The sequence below is a fragment of the Schistosoma mansoni genome, chromosome 7 (assembly GCF_000237925.1).
Source record: "Schistosoma mansoni strain Puerto Rico chromosome 7, complete genome".
In the NCBI taxonomy this organism is placed as follows: Eukaryota; Metazoa; Platyhelminthes; class Trematoda; order Strigeidida; family Schistosomatidae; genus Schistosoma; species Schistosoma mansoni.
Window position 1 is genome coordinate 5,165,604 of NC_031501.1, and position 18,116 is coordinate 5,183,719.

Genomic DNA, 18,116 nt, shown 5'->3' on the forward strand with positions numbered 1-18,116 from the left:
GCCGTTTCGTCCTATTGTGGGACTCCTCAGTAGTGCGCATCCGCGATCCTACTCCGCGGTATTCGAACCCAGGACCTACCAGTCTCGCGCCAGAGCACTTAACCGATAGACCACTGAGCCGGCATCCAATGGTGTTAATGTATAACCTCAACCAATCCAATTTCATGGATGAGCACTGCTGAGGAGTCCCACAATAGGACGAAATGGCCGTCCAGTGCTTCCAGGTTTTCCATGGTGGTCTAGCTTCAACTGACTCATGATCTTAACTATATAAAATTACTAAAATCTCCACAAAACCCCCTTGTGATGATTATTTTGTGATAGTTATTATCACCTGTTATTTGACAAAGAACACCAATTAGTTGGATGACAGTTTTCAAACTTGTATGCGTAATCAACAGAGTTATCGATTGTAGTTCGTCGTTTAGACAGTTGATAGTTGGGTTTAAAATTTTCTATTAGGGTATTTATTTATACTGGTGATAGTGTCTTGCAATTTATATGATAGAGCAGTACACTAGTTAAATGAAATCTTGTCTTTTCAAATATAAATGTTCTTTGATTCTCGCCGTCGTTGTAGCCAGAATGCAATAGTTTGTAGGAGAAAGCATTTATTTGAGTAATACAGAATATTAAACATTAAAAAAATGATCAGTGGCTTACTTATGAAGTTTGGAATAAATTAATTTTTATCATATTCAAATGTTTCGGGTAAAACATTTGTAAAATATGTTTATCGATGCATTCATGATGTAAAGAATGCTTAGATCTTGAACACAATTGATGAAATCTTAAAACAAACAGTTACATACCAGCTGTTAAAACAATAATTTTGAATAAAAATGATAAAATAACAACCTTCAACTGTAGTGTTTCTGGGTAGGAAACTTGGTGAAGTCACAACAAGAATACAAGAGAGTTCACAAGGATAAACACAAGCTGACCAATAGCTGAACTAGATTTTTAAATAAATCAAAAAGACAATGTAAGTAAAGTGAGAAGTATTCGTTATTGGTCTAGAGTAGATTGAGTGATCAAACAATTGAAGTATCTTGCATTTGGTTGATGTGAGATGTAAATAAAATCACCTCCTTTATTCTCAATTACTAGTTGCTTTCGCTGCATGGTAATATCATTAAAACTGTAATTTCCAGAATGTCTCAATAAGAGGGGGAAGATGATTATTCCTGACAAGAGGGTATCTTAATTTTGAAAAGAAGTCAATTTTGTAGGTTATCGATAACTTGCATATTTGTTATAGCTGGAAATTATTAACTAGAGGGAAAAAGGTAGGTAAACCAAGGTCGACCCAGAGAGCGTTATGACTAAATCTATGTCATATACAGGAGGTTACAGCAGTCAACCATAATGAATGTTGCAACTACAACAAGATTAGCAAAGCCTGTATAAAGGTCCTTGATCTTTGGTAATAGAGGGATATAAATTAAGTGTAGCTGGCAAGTAAAAAGCGAGCGGACGGACAATGATAATATTGTAGAAGCGTCATTAGAAGATATTGGTAGGAAAATAAAGTGTATTCTAAGCTACGACACAAGTAGATGTGTCCTATAGTATGGTCAAAAATATCCAACAGTGGTTGATCTGAAGTAGATTTTAAATGATTTCCTTGCAAGCATTTGGTATCAGCTTGAAATTTTTTGTTTTAATGGGTCACTTAATTAAGTGAATTTTCGAAAGAATAATCAGTTTTAAGATCGTTTCCGATTTTTGTAGAGAATGGCACCATTAATTTGAGAGAACAGTAATACATCTTTTCTTGACAAATCTTATCAGTAAAAGAGAGGAATAGCTATGTACTTGCACAAACAAAATTGGCGTTACCAAATACCTTTCAGTCTAAAATTAATGCTGTGAGATTGTATTCTAAATTATTCAGAGTATTCATCTTGGATACGACTAATGACTGCACCTGGAGCGTCTATGAAGCTACTGTAGGTCCCAAAACTGGGTGAATGAGGAGGTTTGGGCATAGAGTTAGACACCTGACCTCATAAAAAACAAACCAACTAACCAGAGCATAACACTCAAACTCTTTTTTGTGGATTTAAGGGTTTTCATCTAGAAGAGTTATGATGCCTCATGGTGGTAATCAAGAATCTTATGAAACCATGGGACCGACTCCCCTTCTGATGGCTAGAGCAATAATAAACAATCAGAAGTGAAATGTTTTAACAATGTGAGAGATCGGTAAGGTTGTTCAAATAGCAGAGTATATGAGAAGATACAATTTAACATTGCATGAAATAAGTTAATCTTATTGGACACAATCGAGATACAAAAGTTTAACCTCAGGAAACTTCTTGGTGCGATATAGACCTAAAGAAAGAAGCAAGGATGGTAAGAGACTGATAAATCAGTATGATTATAGGCAGTAACATTTTCTCCTACAAATACAAGCATAAAGCTACATGCGTTTGACTGAGCCATGCTACAGAGAAACAGACCGATCGCATCTACATCAATAAAAAGTTTTGGAGGTCCGTGAAAGACGTAAGAACGGAAAGGGAAGCTGAAGTAGCTTCAGATCAGCATCTGGTGGTGGTCAAGCTAGGAGTGAAGCTAAAGAAGCATTGAACAGCTGAGCAAACAACACCAGGAAACTTTAACGCAATTTTCCTCTATGATGGTAACAAGCTCAGGATATGCAATACAACGAAGAAGCTAGAAGGGGAATCTGGTAAACTGGAGCAACCAGTTAAGAACAAAGAAAGCAAACTTATCACTGAGATTAAGAGCAGTAAAAATCTCAACGCGCTCCGAAAGAGAGCGATTTCCTCAAATTCACTATCTTAATGAGTCATATTATCGAAGTTAAGTGACAATGCGTAACTTTTTTTGACTGTATCACTCAGGATCACATTATCATCCCATCAACAAATTCATATTTAGTGGTTTCATTAAAATGATTCTCCACAGAAATCTAGCTGATGTCATATTGAACTGCGCACGTGTAAGAAATGTCGAATGAGGACTTCGGCATTTATAAAAATATGCTAATTATTAATTCAATAATTTCATGTTTCCACGTTTCCTTCTTTTATCCTGACCACCACCGATTTGAATTAAATTGCAGGGTATGATAAACTAGAGAATGGCGCGGAGTTCTGTCAGACTATTAACAACAGTTAGTGAAATAATCTATAAAGTTAAATAAAATATGCAAATCGTTTCGAACAAACAAGATTTCATTAATGTATTACATGTAACGAAGACAAAATAGTAAAGAATCAAAGGGAAATATTATTACAACGAGGAAACGCGTTGTAACATCAGGGATCCGTTCAAATGGTCAGAAATAGAGACGCTTTACGATCGAAACAGACACTGAAAATTAAAAAAGTTTCTCAACTGGTTGATAAAAAGACAAACTATTAAGTATTATTAACTGATGTAACAAACAAAAAGAAATGAAGTTAGAAACTGTAAAACAGATTTAACAAACAGAATAATTATATATAAAATAGTAAGTAGGTGATGCTCAGTATTTCTTCGTGTTTTTAATCTCTTGGCAATTATACAAGGGACTACATTCAGTGATCTATTAGTGTATTCCAGCCCTACAGAGGGACGAAGTACTAAGATCTTTTGAGTTATAAAAATAACATATTTTGCTTTTGATTTAAACGTCAATTAAGTTCCACTAACGAGATGAAACGTTTGACTTGACAAATACCAATATACTGTATAAATGAAATGTATTCAAACTAAAAAGAGGCACCTGTTAAAAAGAAGCAAGTATATGATGAATCAGCAGATAAGTTGTAACAGTTTTATTATGTGTCATTCGTAAATTGTGTTCATGCAGTAAAATATCTATTATTTAGTGATAGGTGCTATTCAGTTGAATTTATTCAACAACTAGCTATTAATTAATGCTAAGAGGTATCAGTATATTTGGACATAGTTTTTGATATGTTTTCGGTGTATAAGAAATCCTCGTTTGTCGTGTTATCTTCTTCCTTGTATCTAGTCATTATCCGTCACAACAAGAGGGGAATACGTGGATAAAATATTAAAACCATATAGGAATATCAAGAAGAGATTAAAGAAGAAAGGGTATTATTACAGTTGATTAGGGAAACACGGTTATACAGGATGATTAAGATATTAGAGAAGCCAAGAATTCAAATCATATGTCGTTTAGGATTTGAAACATGTTATTTCCAACATTTTAAAGATCTCAGCCACAAAGTCTAGATGGTTAGGGAATTTATCTTGTAATACTGTTAGTGTCTTGTAATAGTGACACGGTTTTCTAATCTAAACGTACACCTTACTAATTGCTAAGAGCTTTTGTCAGCATCCTAAACTTATACCATGGTTATTTTCAATTCTTCGGAGTAATAATCTGAGTAATTGATAGGGTTTCCTCCAGTACTCTTTTTGTGGCCCGATGTCTGACTCCATTTAAATCGTATTATGATTGACATTAAAATATACATGTCGCCAATCCTCTTATATAATTATCGGCCTAGCTCGCGTTAGTGAATAACGGAATTAAAATAAGTCAAACACGAGAATGAAGTTTTGAAGACTTATATTTTGTACACTTGTTGGCCAGAATAGACAATCAAAGAGGCGGAGTGAAAGAAGCGAAGCGAAAAGGATTGGAGAAGGCATGTTAGACAACTCTCTTTAACCAAGTGTAAATCGATATTTATAATCGAACAAAAATACGTTACAGACACATAATGAGTAGGGTAATTAATTAACACACATACGATCATATAAAAAACAATAAGGATTAATAAGTGAATAAGTGACAGTGTAAAAATGTGGCTTGAGAAGAACCGATAGATTGGTCTGTTCGGAGGATAGACTAACCTATTTGCGCTTGACATAGTACCACCTGTTACAACCGTTCCAAACATACTGATTCTATTACTCTGTAACAGACAGGCGTTCCACAGAGAAATATATAATAGAATTTTTGGGATTTCCTCATGTTATACCCCCTTTACTGGTCAACTCTAACAAATTTTGATTACTCCGCTTTATAATATACTTGTTATTCATCGAATACTAGGTGTCAAATGGATTATTTAGCTAATCTATCTTGATGAACTTTTCTAACTCTTTTTTTACCATTAATGGGAATATATGATGATGACCTTTGTACATTCCAACTTTATTTCTTTTCTATTCAGTTTTTCGTGTGCTACATTACACTAGGTTAATTGTTTTGAGATTTCTGAAACCATTTTCATGCTTTTTATTCTTTTTGTATATTACTATACTACTAACAAAATTTAGGTAACTTGTTTTTTAACAATCATTTTTGAATGTTGTCGAAATTATGGACGGGCCTAGGTTGAACCACCATTAACAAACCTGGAGACACTGGAGGTCCGTTTTGTCCTAGTATGGGGCTCCGCAGCAATGTGAATTCACGATCCATGCGTGGGATTCAAACACAGGACTTTGGGAATCTCACGCAAACGCTTAACCCTTATATAACTGAGCTAGCATTCAACGGTGTCAATGTCTACATTCAACCAGTCCATAATGTCGTGCGACCATCTTCCATTGTGTTCGGTGTGTAACTGCCTCACACGCGACACGGTTCAACTTCACTGATCGTGTTGTTCCGATAATTACCTCTTGAAGCTAATCACTAGTGAGCGCATGATAATTTTCAGTTTCCAAAAGCTCATGCTGAACATTTTTGAACGCCAATCCTACAATATCTCATTTAGTCGGAATCCTCGAAATGATTCAATATAACCAAAAGAATGAGTCCTCCAAACAATAGAATCGTTAACTATATGGATAATGAAACCGGAGCTCTAAGTTTAGAAGAAGCATTTTCAACGTTTTTTCCATATATATAGGAAATCTATTCAGCATGGACTCCATTTTACTGTTATTAAGTCCCTTCGATAATTTTTGAGCACGCCTTCAGAGCTTGTTAAAATTTTGTTAACATTTCGATCAACCGGCGCCTTATTAGAATTAATCGAGAGCATTCTGGAAAACGACGGATCCTAGTTTGGTTTTCGAAACTAAACAATTACAAATTTCGTTACCAGAAGTTTCTAAAGTCTCATAGTCACATATACTACTATGAATAACCTTTTTTTCTGCATATGAAACTATCTTTGAAGTAAATCTTTCTTCATAGTTCTCGCCTTTTATTTCCTTTTCAGGAGTCAAGAATGGAAGATATCTAATGACTAAGATGCAGTTAGTAAGTCGGTATCTAAGGATTTAAGTACTGATTGTAACACAAGCACCAGACAACAAAATTAATTAAACGTTAATCGTAAATTCATTCTCCGTATTTCTTTTGAACAATAATTTGAACTTATTTATGTATTACCAGATGAGAATTTATTGAAATGAACTATTCTTCATTCTTTTCTCTCTATTGTAATCCAATATAAATTATTAAGTTATTAAAGTTCAATCTTTAATTAATTTACTTTTAGCCTACAAGTGAATATTGTAAGAAGGTGGTATGAAGAAGTAAATAAATTTGATAGCAGTAGTTTATCTGATTTATAATAAAAAAAGCAACAATAGTACAGTGATTTGTTGACAATTTAAAATTATTATCAACAAAAAGAATATTAATAAACGTATCAGATAGGACAAAGGGTAAACTCATAATTATATTGCATCGACATATCGAAAGAGTATCATGTTCCTTAGTCAATAATTGCTGAGGAGTCCCACAAAAGGACAAAACGGCCGTCCAGTGCTTCCAGATTTTCTATGGTGGTCTAGCTTCAATTGACTCATGATTTCAACTATATATAAAAATTATTTATTTATTAAGAAAGAAGTTTCGTTACAAACTGTAAGCTCAGAAATGACTAGGAATTATGTTGTTGTAATTAGATCCTTATTAGTCATATTGATTAGAGATTAATTAAAGGTTAAGATGGTGACTATTAAGTGTTGAATTCAGTCATAAATGTAAGCAAAGTAAATCATGTCCATTTCAACACATAGTTTCAATGATAAACAATATCGCTTTGTTTTGATATGAAGTGACTTCAGATATTACAAACCATGAAAATGAATCTCTTTAACTCACCCTACAATGGATTAAGCAAAACTCAATTATAATTGGTTAAAATTAAATGATTACACAAATTATAAACGATTGGTTATCATGGAGAAACATTATTGAGTTATTTATTCATGTATATTTAATTATCATGGGGAAATTCATGTACACATTTAAATATTATTCTTAATTCACATTATACTAATTCCATTGTAATCATCAAGGTTAGTTGATTAATATTTAATTAATTATTATGGTTCGAATCCCGCGTGTGGGTTTGTGGACGCTCAGTGCTGAGGTGGCCCATACTAGGACGAAACAGCTGTCCACTGTTTCCAGGTTTTCAATGGTGGTCTAGCTTACATCGACTCATGAATTTAACTATTAAAATTATTATTGTAACATGATAATTTAAACGTCGTATATTACATAGAATGATAGTCATGTTGTATTACGAATTGAATGAAACTGGAAACTGTAAAATGTTCAACAGATGAAACCCTAAGGATCTAAATGTAACACATTAACTGAGAAGCTTGAATATTCTGAGCTTGATAATTGGTAATATTATAGTGTCCAGTAGTGAGCAGTTCTCAATTGGAAAGAAACAGCTGATTGGTATTCTCTAGTTTTTCACTGGTCGTCTCACCGTAGTCAATTTGTAACGAAAACCACTTTGGCATTAAGATGATCTCTATGGAGCCTAATAAACTAAATGACACTTTCTACTGATTTATCCTTTGACGAGAATGGCGTTTTGATTAGCTCAATTGTTATTGTATTGACAGAATAAGATACTGTCAATATTAAATTTGTATTGTGGCAATGAAATGACTTTATTTGACTAATTGTACAAGCCTGAGTTATTCTAATGCTTTAATTAATTTTCCCATTGAATTTAAAAGTCACTATAGTTCTTCATCAGTCCTACAGATAGGAATTAATATACACTGAAAATTATTTATAAGTTTACAGATTCAGGAAATCTAGGTGTACATGGGAAAATGGAAAACACGTTGGAGATTTCAAAGACCCATAATATTATTCATAATGGCTAACAAACCGATTATTATTATTATTGTTACTTATTAAAGTTTTTGGAGATTTTGCAAAAGTTGGAAGTAATTTTCTTCTTGGACAATTGTTAGCTGAGGAATTGTTCGATTAAATTTATCGAACTAACTGGTTCAAACTATATGTTAAGGGTCCGATTTCTTTTTGGGTTATAGTCGTGCACTACTGAAAATCCAATGCTTCACAATTTTTAGCAGTTCCCCTTTTCATTTGGCTTTGTGATAAAATGTAACAATAACTACTATTAATATTAGTATCATTTTGAAGAGCGCTCTAGAATGCCATATAAAATAAACAATGGTTAACCATTGGTTAAATCAATTAAATCTATGATAATTTTCACCACAATCGTACTTAATTTGTGTTGTAGGAACATGATTATACTAACAGACCTGACACAAAACGTGTGGTGCAAAAGCCGAGTTAGTCAACTCAATTGCTATTTTCCAGTTGATAGGTTTTTGAAGAATAGTTTCACTTCCTAGGTTCTTTATGTTCTGGATTCAGATCAGTTGATATAACTTTAAACAATAGAGAATACTGGATAACTGCTTCATCCTACTATGAGACTCTTTAGCAGTACGTATCCACAACCCAACAGAGATCGAACAGGTTCATCAATGAACATGCCACTTTTAAATCATTGAGTTACAGTTCATTTATCCTCATTTCCAACTTCAATCACTTCACGATATATAATACGGCGGCAATCCAGTATCATGAGTAAAAATTGTCTCATTTATAATGACATGCTTGAACTCCGCCAGTCACGACACCTGTCGCTCATGTTATCAACGGAAGCAGTGTTCTGACTTCTATTCAATGAGCCATTGTGTTTTCATAGGTTGATTACCTTAAGTCATGAATATCAACAAACCAGTAAAACTAAAGATGAATATTATATTTGTGAAATGAGTTATTGGCCATCATTCTTCAGGACTAGGTTTGAAACCGAGTATGAACAACGACGTGTATGAAGCTACATCCAGATGCTGAGTACAGAAGAAGACAAAACGAGAGTACACTTGCGGCTGATACTCGAAGTATAAACGATTTGTCAATCGAAGTAAGATCTAGACATTCATTTAAGGAATCTACATACTGATCAAATTCAGTTCCTGATATGAACATCTAAGATCAACCCATGATTTCAACCATAAATTTTAAAAATGTCTGCAAACCCCTTATGAGTAGTATTAGTCGTCATCTGCTCACTAGGGATTAATTTCAAGTGGTAATCGCAGTAGTTCTATTGGGAATCATTGACCAGTAAAGTTCGGTCGCGTTGAGTGTAAGGTAGTTACCGACGAATGATATTGGAGGAAGGTCGAGGTTAAATACGAAGACCATTGGATATAACTTCGCTCGTCTAAAAGTAATTTAATCATCGCGAGATCGGCGGTCTTCGTATTTATCCTCGAGCGGGGTCTTAGATGCACACTGAAAAGGATTACCATATTGGATGAAACAGTTATCTAGCACTTCTCGGTTTTTAATGGTTCTTTAATCAATATCAGTTCGTAATGTTAACTGATGAATTCGACAATGTCCATAAACCTCTTATGTTGCAAAATAAAGTAATAAACCATTAAAATTAATGAGAAATCCCTCATTTCTTTTAGTTTAGGTTGGTTTCCGATCTTCAATCAACAAATCATGTCATATATTTGTGTGCTTCGTTGTATCCTGGTTCTGGTAAACATTATCATCGGAGTAAGTTATAATAGTTTAAAAATGTCGTATCACTTATCCATTGACGTAATTAATTTTACAAAAAAAGTTTTCTCTCTCAATTAACTACAGAGTATGAGTGATTATTTGTTCGGATATAGTCAATGAAAAACGAAAAAAAAATATTGAGTGTATCTTTAGTTTAGAATTTACTTTCTTATTATGATTCACTATTTCTTCATCAGTCGACTTTCATAGTAGATTGTAGTTAATCAGTCAGTTTAAAGTTCGCTATTTTTACACGATAGATCTAATCTGATGCTTATTTTACGAAGCTGCTATATATATACTAAAGGTTAGTTTCAACGTCTCTTAAGCGCTCTCATGCTCTTAAGCGCATTGATGCTGGTACTAATCACACAGGAAGCAAAATTACCTCCAGGGCTTCGTTAAATATATATATATATATATATATATATATATATATATATGTAATTTGCTCATTTTTACTCTAACCCACTACAGAGTGTCTCAATAACATACAGTTATTTCATGTTTCAGTGGTTATTATTTGTAAAATATTATGTGGTATATGAAGGTCTCAATGTGAACAGATCAGAGTCTTGTTCTTAATCATAGAATATATTCTATTTAGTTAGATAACTGTATTCTTAGTGATCCTGATCAGAGTACAATGAAGATTGGTGGTGGGGGACGGTCTTGAAGACGTTGTTAAAAGTGAATGTTCTCTTTTTGTGGTCAACTTGTTCTTGAGAAAAGTGTTGTTGTGTATATAATCTTATGAATAGAGTTGTTATTTATATTCTAAACTCAATGATTACAGTTTACTCATTACTTTTCCAGTTATTCTTTGTGGAAATGCGTTGATATGGATTAGTTTACCCTTGAAAAAAATGTCACTGTTTAAGACTATGTCGTAATATTTCCATGGTGAAGGGAAATCATAACATGTGAAAAACAAATGTGTCAGCTTTGAGTGTATACATGTCATAGTGATCGTTACAATCAACATAATTAACATTTGTATAACCATAGTAATTTTAATGTAGAAAATGGGGAGAGATTAGCCGAAATAAAATAAATCCACATGGTTGTAGAATAATGAGTGAGGTCATCGATACTTAATTTAGCATTACTAACACACTTAGTTGTACACACGAACATACACAATTATAGATGGATATCTTTCAGTATAATATATACAAATTCGAGGTAAGTATACACTAATGGATGTGGATAAATAAACAAGATGGTAAATAGTCTAAAAACAAGGTACAAGTGTCGACGTCGATAACATAATATATCATGATATAAACAATCAATATTCACCTATGTCATTTTAATGTATAGTTTGGACTGTCATTATCATTAGTTGCTTGAGGATATTTGATAACTCCTATGGTTAACCAATATGAACTGATCAATCATAGGAAACTATAGAAACACTTTACAAATTAGTGGTGGCTTTGTTCTCGTCTAATATGATTTCTGAGGTAGAATGAACTATTAGTCAATTACCTCTCAAGTTTGAGTACTGGCATTTATTTAGTGTGGTGAGAGCACATTACTCTTAGTTCTTTCAATTGGGTTGATATTTCATGGCTCCTATAAATTACATAAGTTTTGTAGTGAATGCTCCATGTGTGATTTGATCAAACCCCATAGGAAAACGAACCAGCTAAGTAGTACTTTGGTTGCCCTTTACGAGTTAGATTACAGAGATCACACTCAGTTGGTAAGGTATACAAGGTGAAAAAATCAGTGACATGAAGGAATAGCTAACTTATACTAAGAAAGGATATTATTTAAAAGATGTTGATTGGTGAAGTTTGACTAATGAATGTAAAATTATGTTTGATGAGAAATATTTGGAGATAACATTGACACAAATTATTGAAGCGTTAAGGTAATTAGAAGAGAAGTAATTCGATTACTATATACTTCGATTAAATGAATTCGTTACTTCACATAAACATCCTGTTCAGTGGTATTTAGGCCAATAGAAGTGACTCGAGGATATTTAAATATCGGATATACCAAATTGATGTTCACACAAATCAAGTCAAACAACAGTGTTCTAGATATTCTAGTTGCGGTACCATCAAAATTAAATACAATGAGAGTGATAAACAATTTGTGATACTTCGTACTAGGAAACTCGCTGAATATAAAGGATCCCTAATGACTCAGAGTTTACAATAAGGGCTAATAAACAACTGAGACAAGCAAGCAGGTAAAATGTACTAGAAAGAGAGCTCTGTACATTCAGAACATGAAGAGGCAATTAATTGTAGCAAATCTTCTGACATCTTGGTCGCTTATAAGAAGTGAAACGTAAAGAATCAAGAGATAGACCAAATATAATAGCAAATAATGAGTTAGATTAATATAAGGTAGTCATGGTGAAAGAGAGAGGACTGTCAAATGAGTCAGAGCATAACGTCTGAAAAGTGATATATATATATATATATATATATATATATATATATATAAAATTTTAGGTGAATGTTTATTTGACGCATCAGTTACGAATTTTAACGACTGACTGGACCTTTCGTTCACTGTTATTTTGACAACTTAGATTCGAATTCCTTTTCTTCGTTCTTAGTAATCCAATCGCTGTATAACACTACTAACTTGTTCATAGTAGATTGAATTTAGCGTACTTCTGAACACTTGGATTAACTAGGATGAATTCGTGATACCCTATTTCACGAAATGTGATTAAACAAAGAAACACTATGTTCGGAAATTCAAAACATTGACAATAGTTTGTTTACTTCCAATAATATCATTCAAAATTTATCAATTAGTATCAAACTAAATAATAACAATTCACATATCCGACATATTGCGTTGAACTCTTCATTATTTAGCAATCGATTCATTTGCTTAAGGTATCCACAAATGAGTTATCAATCAGCTCAAAAGTAAAGTTTTTAAAAGGACAAAGGAATGTAGGATTTTACTCATAGAGATAATACAATGAAGATAAGTGACACGATTCAATTCAATAACATACTGAATACTGTTTTAGTAGCATTTATGGGTAAAGCCCACTGTTAGTAGTGGTTTATAGTTCTCGGTTGATTATATTTAGGACTGGGCTTAATCAGTATCTGTTTCCATATGCAGATTGACTTGATACCACATGATGTTACACGTGTTAGTGCATTTGGGATAGTTTCAAATAGAATGAAATGGGGTTCGTGAAAGCTACTGCTAGCCTCAATCCAAATATACAAACCTGCAGAATGTCATTCTTACATTTTTATTGCTTCATAATGTTACTTTATAAACATCTCTTAACGGTATAATGCAAATTTAGTTGCTGATTGAGTGCAGATAAAGAAAGAATAAAGGATTCCATAAATATAAAGGTATTTATCTCTATAAATGTCATGTACGTGCATCGTATAATTTCGTCCTTTTTATGACTTTTAACACTACTACTAATGATGTAAGTTACTAATATGTTTCATTTATTATAAGCTTATTGCTGGAGCTATAACAGTAATCGGTGGAATTTACATTTGGGGAGAAAAATCTTTGCATAATACTCTACATACATTTATCGTAGATGGAATTAGTACTCTAACGATTAAAAAAGGAATTACAAAGTTATTTTTTAATGTATTCGAAGAGATTCGTAAGTGAATATCATTTTAGTTGAAAAAATAATTCATTAATTTTTAATAACAATTTCGGTTAATTAGCTTTAAAAGGTTATGATTACTTTTCACTATTCAGATAATAATGTTGACAGATTACTAGAACGAGACTCATATTCAAGGATTTCTGTTAGTTATTTGAGTGATAACTTCAACGTCTATTTGTCTACCTAATCGGATTACTGAATTATTGAGTCCTTGAATAATGAGTCCACTTTTCGTCAATAATGTTATTAACGTTCGATTTATGGATAACATAGTAATACGGACCAGATATTCTAACTCCTATTAGCTCAACACACAGATTCCTCTAAACTTAATGGTCAATCATAACACAAAGGTAATCAACTGAAGTACCTTCTATGATTCACAATTCTTATGGTTCAAAAACTCACGAATATTTATATCATTTACAAGACTACTATGCATCACAAATAAAAAAAGTCATAATTTGTAATTAACTAGACAAGATGGGATACCAAAATAAGTAATGTATTTATAATTAAGTAATACCCCCAAATGCCCTGGTAGGCCGAGAGTGGGGGAAGAGTCCGCTCTTCCTCTCGAAATACCCTCATATGGCCACGAAGTATATTGCCTCGGCCCAGGGGAAGTCCTACTCACTGCCTTCTCGCACGACGGGTGTTGTTTACGAAATTGAGAGGACGAAACGCAAATGTCCGGCGCTTTAACCGGGTTGGTGGACACGGAAATTCCACCTAGGGGAGTTGGAAAACCCTGATTCCAAACCAATGGTGCACATGGGCTTTAGTATCCTGGTGCCCTTTTGTGCCAATATTTATGTGTTCAAATAAATAAATAAAAATTAAGTAACAATAGTTTGGGAATGATAAAACCTCTGTAACACAGTTATTCATTTAAGTGAAAGCTAACAATAAGGGGAATATAAAATCTACCTTCAGTCGAACATTACCTAAATACGCAATAAACAAGATCACTCAATAATATTTCACCGTCGGATAATTCCAAGAATTTCGTTTATTCTAACAACTTCCAATTGAATTTAAATTGAACTATCATCAAAGATATTCTTTTCTTAACAGAACGATATTTATATATTCATCTTAATACTTTCATCATTGTTTTCGAGGATCAATTTATATTCATCATATTTAATTTAAATAATTATAATGTGCCTTGTTTGATAAATTCCCTGATATCTTTCCCCCCCTTTTTTTTTAAAAACAAAACAAAAAACAAATAGAACCTTTAGGAGTTTACATTTTTGTTTCTGGCCTAATCATCTTCATTATTTGTCTGCTTGGTGTAATTGGTACATGTTTTAAATCAAGATTGGTAATTTATATTGTAAGTTAAATCAGTTTTTCTCAAATTATTAAACATATTTTATCCATGGTTTGTATTATATTCATTCTTGTGAAGACAATTTGTATTATGTATTGACATCAGGTAGTACATTATTGGAAACATTGGAGGAATGGATAAATTTTTCGTTTTAGTATGGAACTTTCAAAAGTATACACCCATAAACCAGCCGAGAAGTTATTCCGCTTAGTAAATTATCTTTATATTAGACAGCCTTTGCAAATTTCCTAAGTTAATAATCATTGTTCTGTTCAACAAATAGCCTGATTTTGTATAGTATGTTGTATGATTCTCAATATCATCATCATAGTATGTTACTAGTTCCAATAGCGTACTATCATTATGTTTACATTGACTTAGACCATTATAAAGAATAGATAATCTACTCAGTTTGCAGAGTATTGGACAATCTAATCAATTTCATGTGAGATAAAAAAATTTTCAACATTAGTGTATTTCATGAAATTAACAACTAATCATTTGAGTTTCATCCGTTTTGGTAGAGTAATTAGTTATATTCATTCAACATACCGAAAAGTTATATCTTTTAAGGTTTCCAAACATAAATTGTTATCGTCTCTCGAACTTTAGCTTGTAAGTTTGTACCATTGTAGTGTGGTCTACTTATATCCATATGAGTAGTATATGGCGATTGTCAGACATAGAATGTATTTTGGCAGAAAATCGATAAGGAAAGAACTGAAATGAATCGCGATTGGTAGGAAAATGCATGAACAGTGGAATTAGGGAAGATGAACTGATATTTTTAGGAGGAACAGTTAAGATTGAGACAATTGATTGTTATTTTGCTAATTAACTGTTCATTGTATGGTTATCAAAATTTAGTGAGATAGTCTGTAATTTGTGCTTAAATGCATTCGATTGTCCCCAACCGGTGTTTTGTTCACTACACCATCTGTCACGACATAGTTTGACATTTGGTGATTTCATGGAATGATGCCATGGCTTAACTAGGCTTCCCTTAGCCTTCCTCGAAATTATTTTTGTGCTAGTCACCGTCGGATATCATGGTGGGCTGTATATGTGAGAAATACCCACATATCCACAACAGTTTATAAAGATGATAGTAGTGAGTGACTGGCTTCGTGAGCTAATTCTTGGATTTCTAGTGAGAAGCCGTGGCCAGTGGAGCTAATCCGTGTCAGATTGAGACAGGTATCTACCTCAGACAATGGGAGATGGTTACGATCATTTGATTTAATATATTATTTACTCTGTGATAGACAGTTCCCAAATGAGCTAAAATTTCTTCACTGTCACTAAGTAACACGATTAGCTATTGTTTGGGTAAGAGGTAAAGTTTCACAGAACTAAGTGGGTAGATAGGTTATGTTATTTTAATAGAACCCCCTCAGAATATAACTTGCGATAAAAATTAATTGTGATTACAAATTTGCAGTGGCTTTAATACTCAAATCATATTTCTCTATTAAATCAAAATCTATCGAATGAAACTATTCAGAGTAATTTTTTTATTGAAATGAATAAACATATCTTTAAGAAGACGAAGATTATCAGAACTATGTTATATATTAGCGCAATACATTTCGAACAATCTGATCACACATATACTTGTTAAGAACATTTATATATAAAAATAAAAGGTCAACTAGACTGGAAATGGGGGGATGATGGATGTTTATCCTCTACTCTTATCGGGGACTAATTGCTTTAAACATATCATTGATAAAAATCTTTAGTAGAGTTCAGTTGAACTGGATAATTTAATCATGAGACTTTAATTGTTTTTCTACATCACATTACCATGAACAGTACAACAACCGGAAAAATCTTTGTCATCAAACAAAACCGGCCTCCATTTTGTTGTGATTATACACTGGGAAATCATCTATGTAGTGTTTGTGTAGTCTTCAGTACTGATTGAGTTCTGTTGATTTTTAAAATGATATTTAACCATTTTAATTTGATCGATTTAGAATTATATTACATAATTCATATTATATGACTTCATAGTGCGGAAAATTAAATTTCCATAATGAAGTATCTGATTTCTTCGTATAACCGGGTAAAAAGTAATTTGTACATGAAACTATAATTCACAATAATCTGTTTGAAATACAGGCAGTATTTATCAGACATTTTCAATGAAATTTAAAATGTCACATTTAAAATATGAAAACTAGACTTACAAGTAAAGATGAATAGTGGCTAGCAGTGGAATCAAGGACGCGTGTTTCGTCCTATTTGGGACTTGTCAGCTAGATGTATCTGCATCTCAGAGTTGATGTTCACTATGGGACTCAAACTCAGTACCGTTCGCTTCAAACACCACGTTATCCGCTTAGCTAATGTGTCCTGATAACCACTTGGTTGTGCTTGAGTTGATTACTGAGTGCTGACTGAATTTTTTCTACCATCAGGGAACATCATTTTATTGTGTCGAATATTTTGTGATATAAGTACATAGTTTCGCTGTTTGAACGAACTCTTAGTTTTTTGACAAGCAGTTCTTTCTTCTTATATTCTTTCACTGGGACAATGCATCAAGAATATGGATTATGTAAGTAGTCATCAGTCGACCACATAGTATTATCAATTGATGTAATAGACTATACGTTACATACAATCTTCATTCGTTATAGAATTAGTCAGTCTTAATGTAGGCCATTCGTATAGAACTATACAGAGATGTTGAACCCAACATCAAACAACTTTAGATTTCTGTAAATATCTTTAATATTTTGCCATATATATTTGTAGTACACATATTATAATCATTCATAATATACTCTGATTTACTTTTGTTTTCACTTATCTTTCTATGAAATGCTTATTTTCAGTATCTAACATTCCATGTGTTAGTTCTTATTCCTGAAATTGTTATCATTATTGTGTATTTCTGTCGATCAGATATAGTAAGTTTGTTCTGTTTGTTTCTCTAATGTTAACTTGTAATGTTTTAAAGAATTTATACAAATTGATGGGGAAATATATTTTCCATTATTGTAAAATACATTTATAGATTTTAAGCTCCAAGTATTGATTAAGGGGTAAGTATCTAATAAATATTCTCACTAAATTAAATCAAAAGAAGTAAAGATTCACTTTGTTATTTACGGGTCAGCAAAAGGACTCAAATATTAGTTTTGTAGGAGTCCGTATGATACATACGATTATTTTAATTCCAAAGAGTTATCTTAATGCTTCAGTTATATTTCTCAGTAGAAACGAGATAAACTCGTTTGTAATCTCTATCATATGATATTTTCATACTATTTATGGGGTGATTTAACTGCCAAACTACTTGCTGTTTTGAA